General features: G+C 41.7%; 1 non-coding gene across 1 annotated transcript; it reads right to left on the bottom strand.

Moving 5' to 3' along the window:
* Positions 1-3923: 3923 nt before the first annotated feature.
* TRNAG-CCC (transfer RNA glycine (anticodon CCC)) lies at positions 3924-3996 on the bottom strand. The gene has a single exon. It is a non-coding gene; the product is annotated as a tRNA-Gly (tRNA).
* Between the last annotated feature and the right edge of the window lie 2004 nt (positions 3997-6000).

Below are 6000 nucleotides of genomic sequence, written 5' to 3'. Positions count from 1 at the left end.
GATATAAAATTAATTTGGAGATGTCTAGAATCATAGATCTCACATCTAGAAACAAGCTTACAGTCCAGCTCCCTGTTCTTACAGCTGATTTTACAACTGAGAACTCTTGAGTGTCAAATAGGCAACTTTCAAGGTCATCCAGAAATTTACTGGTAGCTCTGGGGAATGGCTCCACGAATACCTTTTAGCTCAAAAGTACTTATGAAAGTGCGTAAGAATGACCAGGGCTTTGTGCTACTTAATAGCTGTGGGAGGAAGGGTGGTTTACTTTATTTACCTTTATGAGTGTTACTTTCCAATCAGAAGAAAGAACATAACTGTTCTTAAGAACATAAACCTCCCATTGTTGTCATGAGGATCATTTGAAGTAACTGTGCAAAGGTACTCTACAAATAAAGCAGTGTAACTATTGGAGGACTCATGTATTTTGGTATCTGAAATGGAGCTGTTGTTAAATAAATCCTGCAAGAAACCAGGATGTAATGGTTCCCCTACGGGGAAGCACTTCACTTCTTACCAAAATTAAAAATGACTGATACAGATACCCCCCTGGTTCCTCCGGTTGCCTGAAAAACAGGAAATTGGTGCTTTCAAATCGATGCTTACTCTAGTTCTGACTCTTAACTTCAACAGCTGTTTCATCTCTCTTAAACAGAACTAGCTGTACCATTGAAATCTGAGCATACTCCCTGTGACTGACAGTTTTCTCCTAAAGCTATAATGGAGCTTGTTGGATAAAGGTTAATTGCTAACTGTGGAGTGCTAATGACACTATATTGATGAAATTATGGGCCCACTGATAGAGAAAAGGTTCCCCAAACACTGGAAGCTGGAGGGAAGCTCTAAATAATACTTATTGATTTTTTTCTCTGAAGACTGCTAAGTAGCACAAACGGCTTGAAATAATAAAAATCATCCACAGAACTTTCCATTCTTCTGTAATTTATTTATTTTTTTGCTTCCAATGTTCTACTTGGCAATTGTTCCAATAGGCAATTATCATTTCAATAATTATGTGTCTCAAAATCAGCAGTTGATACCTTGGAGAAAACAAGGTGAAAATGTTAGTCGCTCAGTCGTATCCAGCTCTTTGCAACCCCCATGGACTGTAGCCCACCAGGCTCCTCTGTCCATGGGATTCTCAAGGCAAGAATACTGGAGTGGGTTGCCATTCCATTCTCCCGGAGATCATCCCAACCCAGGGATCAAACCTGGGTCTTCTGCATTACAGGTGGATTCTTTAGCATCTGAGCCACCAGTGAAACCCACCTTGGAAAAAGAAATACTACAAATTAATTTATTCCCTTTCATTGAGTTTCCATCTCCTTTTGAGTTGTGCATTATAAAGTGTGATTATCAGCCAGTGGCTCTTAAACCCCATGGCTTTCAGACAAATGAAGCGCCAAAAGAGTGGTGGATTGAAAGTAATTGAAATCATTTAACTTCACAAAATGTCCTTATGACCCTTAATTCCCAAGTTAGGCTTTATTCTTGCTTGAATTTGGCTGTAGAATTTATCTCCACGGTTTGTTCTATCTGCCAGTAGATCAACCCCTATTCACTTTCAATACTCTTTTCATTATCATTAGCTTAGCTTCTATTGACTGAGTTCCTTGAACCAGGCTTTGTTGAATTTTATAAGTGTCATTTAATTATCATATCCACCCTAGGACCTTAGCATTATTATCTCCATCTGAGACTTGAGGAGCCAGGAAATCAGAGGTCATAAGCCCCTCCTTCAGTCCACAGAGTTGGTGACATCGGCACTGCAGCAGGACTTGCATATCCAGGCAGGAGATCCAGGGCTGCAGCCTGAACAACATTCCTCCTTTCTTCTTGCCCAGATACATTCCCAGGGGCCCAGATTTTTCAGACTAAGACTTTCACTTTTCAATGAAACTTGTTCAGTCCCATAGAGAGCTCCTTACCAAGTTCTCTGCATGGTTTTAGAACATATTTTTAATCTACCCAAGCTTCCCTGGTGGCACAGATGGTAAAGAATTTGCCGGGTTCGATTCCTAGATGGGGAAGATCCCCTGGAGAAGGAAATGGCTACCCACTCTGGTATCCTTGCCTGGAGAATCCCATGCGCACAGGAGCCTGGCGGGCTACAGTCCATGGGGTCGCAGAGTCAGACAGGACTGAACAACTGACATTTTTGCTTTAATATACCCAATCATTTCCATGTTTGGTATAAATTTAGATTATATATTACCTAAATTTGCTCACTTACACTTTGAAATATGCTAAAGGATAAATAAGAAAGAGCAATGATCTATAAGATGAAAGAGGGAGGAATAATTAGCTATAATTTAAGTGATTCACACAAAGCAGTTGAGGCTTAAGTTCTCGATTTATATATCCCAAGGGATCCAAATCTATTCTGTAGTCTATCTCCCAAACTCCAGGACTGAAAGATATCAGTCATCATCCTTCTGCTAGTATTTTTAAAAAATCATCTAAATATTCCAAATAAACCCCCCAAAAAACCACCTATGACAGTTTAATGGAGAAGTCACTATAAAAGGAGCCAAGCTTCATCCATTTATTCTAAATCTGAGAGTTGAATGGTTTAGGGAATCAGAGATACAGTCTGTGGCAATAACTGGATCAGAAGGAATAAGGAAAAAAAGGCAGAAGTTTTCGAGTATAAGGTATTTCACACCATAGAATTTCATGCCATTGTGAAATTAGAGAAGTACATAAGTCATATACACAAACTATGTGATGCATTCTTTAGTGAGCATTCGTAAGAGTTCTCCCTAGCTCCTCTCAGCTCATCAGAGTACTGATGAGAAGAAAACAGTGGCTGCAGTTATGAAGACACAGAACTCCCAAGCTAGATGGGACTTTATATTCAATCTACTTTAGTTCAGTTCAGTTCAGTCCCTCAGTCATGTCCAATTCTTTGCAATCCCATGGACTGCAGCACACCAGGCTTCCCTGTCCATCACCAACTCCCAGAGCTTACTCAGACTCGTGTCCATTGAGTCGGTGATGCCTTCCCACTATCTTATCCTAATGCCCGTTATGTGATGGACATAAGACCCAGTGAGGTCCAGAGATGGTATAAGCCCACACAGTCACTTACTGGCTGAGCCAGGACTGCATCAACTAATCTCTTGGGTTCTGATTCACTGCCCTTTCAGTCCCACTTTGTTTTTCTCCATCACCTTGTGCTCCCCTATAGTTCAGGATGGACACCTGAAACCACATCATCCCTCTCCTCCCCAAGGGGTAAGTAATCTGAGTGGGAGGTCATAGAGGAACACAACTCAGTTTGTGGATCAACTTTACTCACTTCTATATTGCTACTTTACATCCACCAAAAAACACACATCTCTCAAAATGACCCCTGCTTGCAGAGACCAAGAGACCTAGATGGTGAGTTTCCATAGAAACAGTTTCTGAGAACAAAAAAATATGACTCAATTTTGGCTGGAGAGCTACATGTATCCTCTGTCCTTCTTACAGAGTGTTTGGACCTCTAGGGGCTGTTATACAGGCCCTCTTCTGGGAGTCTGGGGTCAGTTATTGTCATCTCCGCGGCTCATCACATTGCAAGTCCTGAAATGAACAGGAGTGTAATCAGAAGAGATCTGAGATTCCTTTTCTCTGCCCAGCAATGCAGAAGCCCCAGGCCCCATTAACTTTATTTTATTTTGCTGAATTTATAGGCTGAACTTCATATATATGCACATATATACATACATATTTAAATACACAATATATATACATATGTAAATATACACACATATAAACACATATTTAAATATACATATATATAAATACATACATATATATACACACATATAAATACACACACACACACACACATATATTTGTGTGCCAGGTGTTAGTTGTGGCATGCAGAAGCTTTAGTTGCAGCATGTGAACGCTGCGTTGTAGCATGTAGGATATATTTCCCTGACCAGGAATTGAACCTGGGCCCCCTGCATTGGGAGCACAGAGTCTTAGCCACTGGACCATCAGGGAAGCCCCTAGGCTGAACTTTTTAAATTGAATTTTATACTGTTCCCCAGTTAAAGGGGAGAAAGCAATGGCAACCCACTCCAGTACTCTTGCCTGGAAAATCCCGTGGACGGAGTCTGTAGGCTGCAGTCCATGGGGTCACTAGGAGTGGGGCACGAATGAGCGACTTCACTTTCACTTTTCACTTTCATGCATTGGAGAAGGAAATGGCAACCCACTCCAGTATTCTTGCCTGGAGAATCCCAGGGGCGGGGGTGCCTGGTGGGCTGCCTTCTGTGGGTTGCACAGAGACACGACTGAAGCGATTTAGCAGCAACAGCCAGTTAAAAGAACCTCTCACTCGCTAAGACTTACTGGTCCCAAAAGCTGCGTACTGGCTCCATTGAGCATCTCTGGAGCATTGCTGGGTACCTTGGGTCCCCACTGTACTTTCCCTAAAGCTACATTAATTAGAAAATGGGACAGCTGAGGTATTTATTAGTAAGGCAAATTCCTAGACCCTACCCAGGTCTACCCAATCAAACTTTGTATTTTTTCCAAGGTCCTCAGGAAATTCTAATGTGACCTAAATTCTGAGACTCTCTGCTCCAGAGATAGCAAGTAGAGAATTGGGACAAATTCTATCTGTAAGCAGATGCTCTAATGTTGCTACTGAACCTGTGGTCCGTCGTCAGCATCAACTGGGAGCTTGTTAAAAATGCAGAAGCTCCACCCCCACCCCAGGTCTGCTGAATTAGAATCTGCATTTTAACGAGATCCCTTGTTTAAAAATCTGTATTTTAACAAGATTGCTGCACAATAAAAGACAAAGCGCGGCCGCTCTGAGAGATTTCTGTCTGCAAAGTTAGGTAATGAAGGCCAAATTCATTTCTCTTGCTGGAATCCCTTGCATATTTTGCCACTCTCTTCCCTAGCCTTTTAAGAGATAGTTAGAGCTTCAGGCAAAAGCCCTCTTTCATAAGAGGATTTCAAGGGATGCCAGGCTCCCCAGGGCGGCCCAAGGAACTTCTGTTTTCAGGCAAATTCTCAGAGCTCTGCTGACAAAGAAGACAGCCTCTGGCCATTGCAGACAGGCCTCCAGGAAAGTGAGTTTGCCTGGGGAAAGGCCAAGCAGTTACTGTTTTGCCCTCCATCCTTGAATCTGGTTAAAGGTTGACATAACCCTCTACTCCTGTTTAACTCACTGAAAATCTTGAATAAATTTTGATTAATATCAATCCCAGTTAAAAGGGTCATAGGGGCTTCCCTGGCAGTCCAGGGGTTTAGACTGCCCTCCCAATGCAGGAGCTGCCGGTTTGACCCCTGGCTGGGGAAGGAAGATCACACATACCAGCAGGTGAGGCCAAAAAAAAAATTTTTTTTTTAATTGTTTTAAAGGCTCATAAATAGATCTAAGATGGTCCACAGAGCTGGCAACCCAGCTTATCCAGGCCTGACTCTCCTGTTAAATTGCAATTTCACTTTATTCTCCAGGGACATTAGTCATTAACCAACTTGGCCAACTTCATTTCCTTGTACTCTGCCTATTTGCTACGGTGTGGTGGAAATAAATGGTCTTCACATCAGAAATTCTTTCTTATTTATTGGTTATACTGTGAAGGCTTGAGCAAATAACTTAAGCTCTCTAGGTTTTTTCTTTACTTACAAAATCTGGGTGATACAGCTTAAGGCAAACTGTCTGGTGTTAGGGTTTTATTTACTCTTTTCTTTGTTAGACTAAAGGGAAACTATTTTTGAGAGTTGATTTTAAGGCTGTATGGTGTTTCACAAACGTGGTTTTTTTAATGCCAAATTGATGAGTCTTAAGTCATAGTTGACAGATTTCTCTTCTTTCTCAAATATTCCTGGACCCTCTGCTTTCTCCCTCTTGTGATCCACTAATATCATATGTAGATCTACACTGTCACCAGCGATGCCTGCAGACACCACCTTGCACATTCCATTTGCTGTCCTTTATCTTTCATCTTCCAACCAGACTTCTGTAATGCAACTCACTTGTGCCAACCC

This window comes from Odocoileus virginianus, chromosome 32 (assembly GCF_023699985.2).
Source record: "Odocoileus virginianus isolate 20LAN1187 ecotype Illinois chromosome 32, Ovbor_1.2, whole genome shotgun sequence".
Lineage (NCBI taxonomy): Eukaryota > Metazoa > Chordata > Mammalia > Artiodactyla > Cervidae > Odocoileus > Odocoileus virginianus.
Note: the sequence above shows the minus strand (reverse complement) of the source record. Positions and strands in the feature narration are given on the sequence as shown.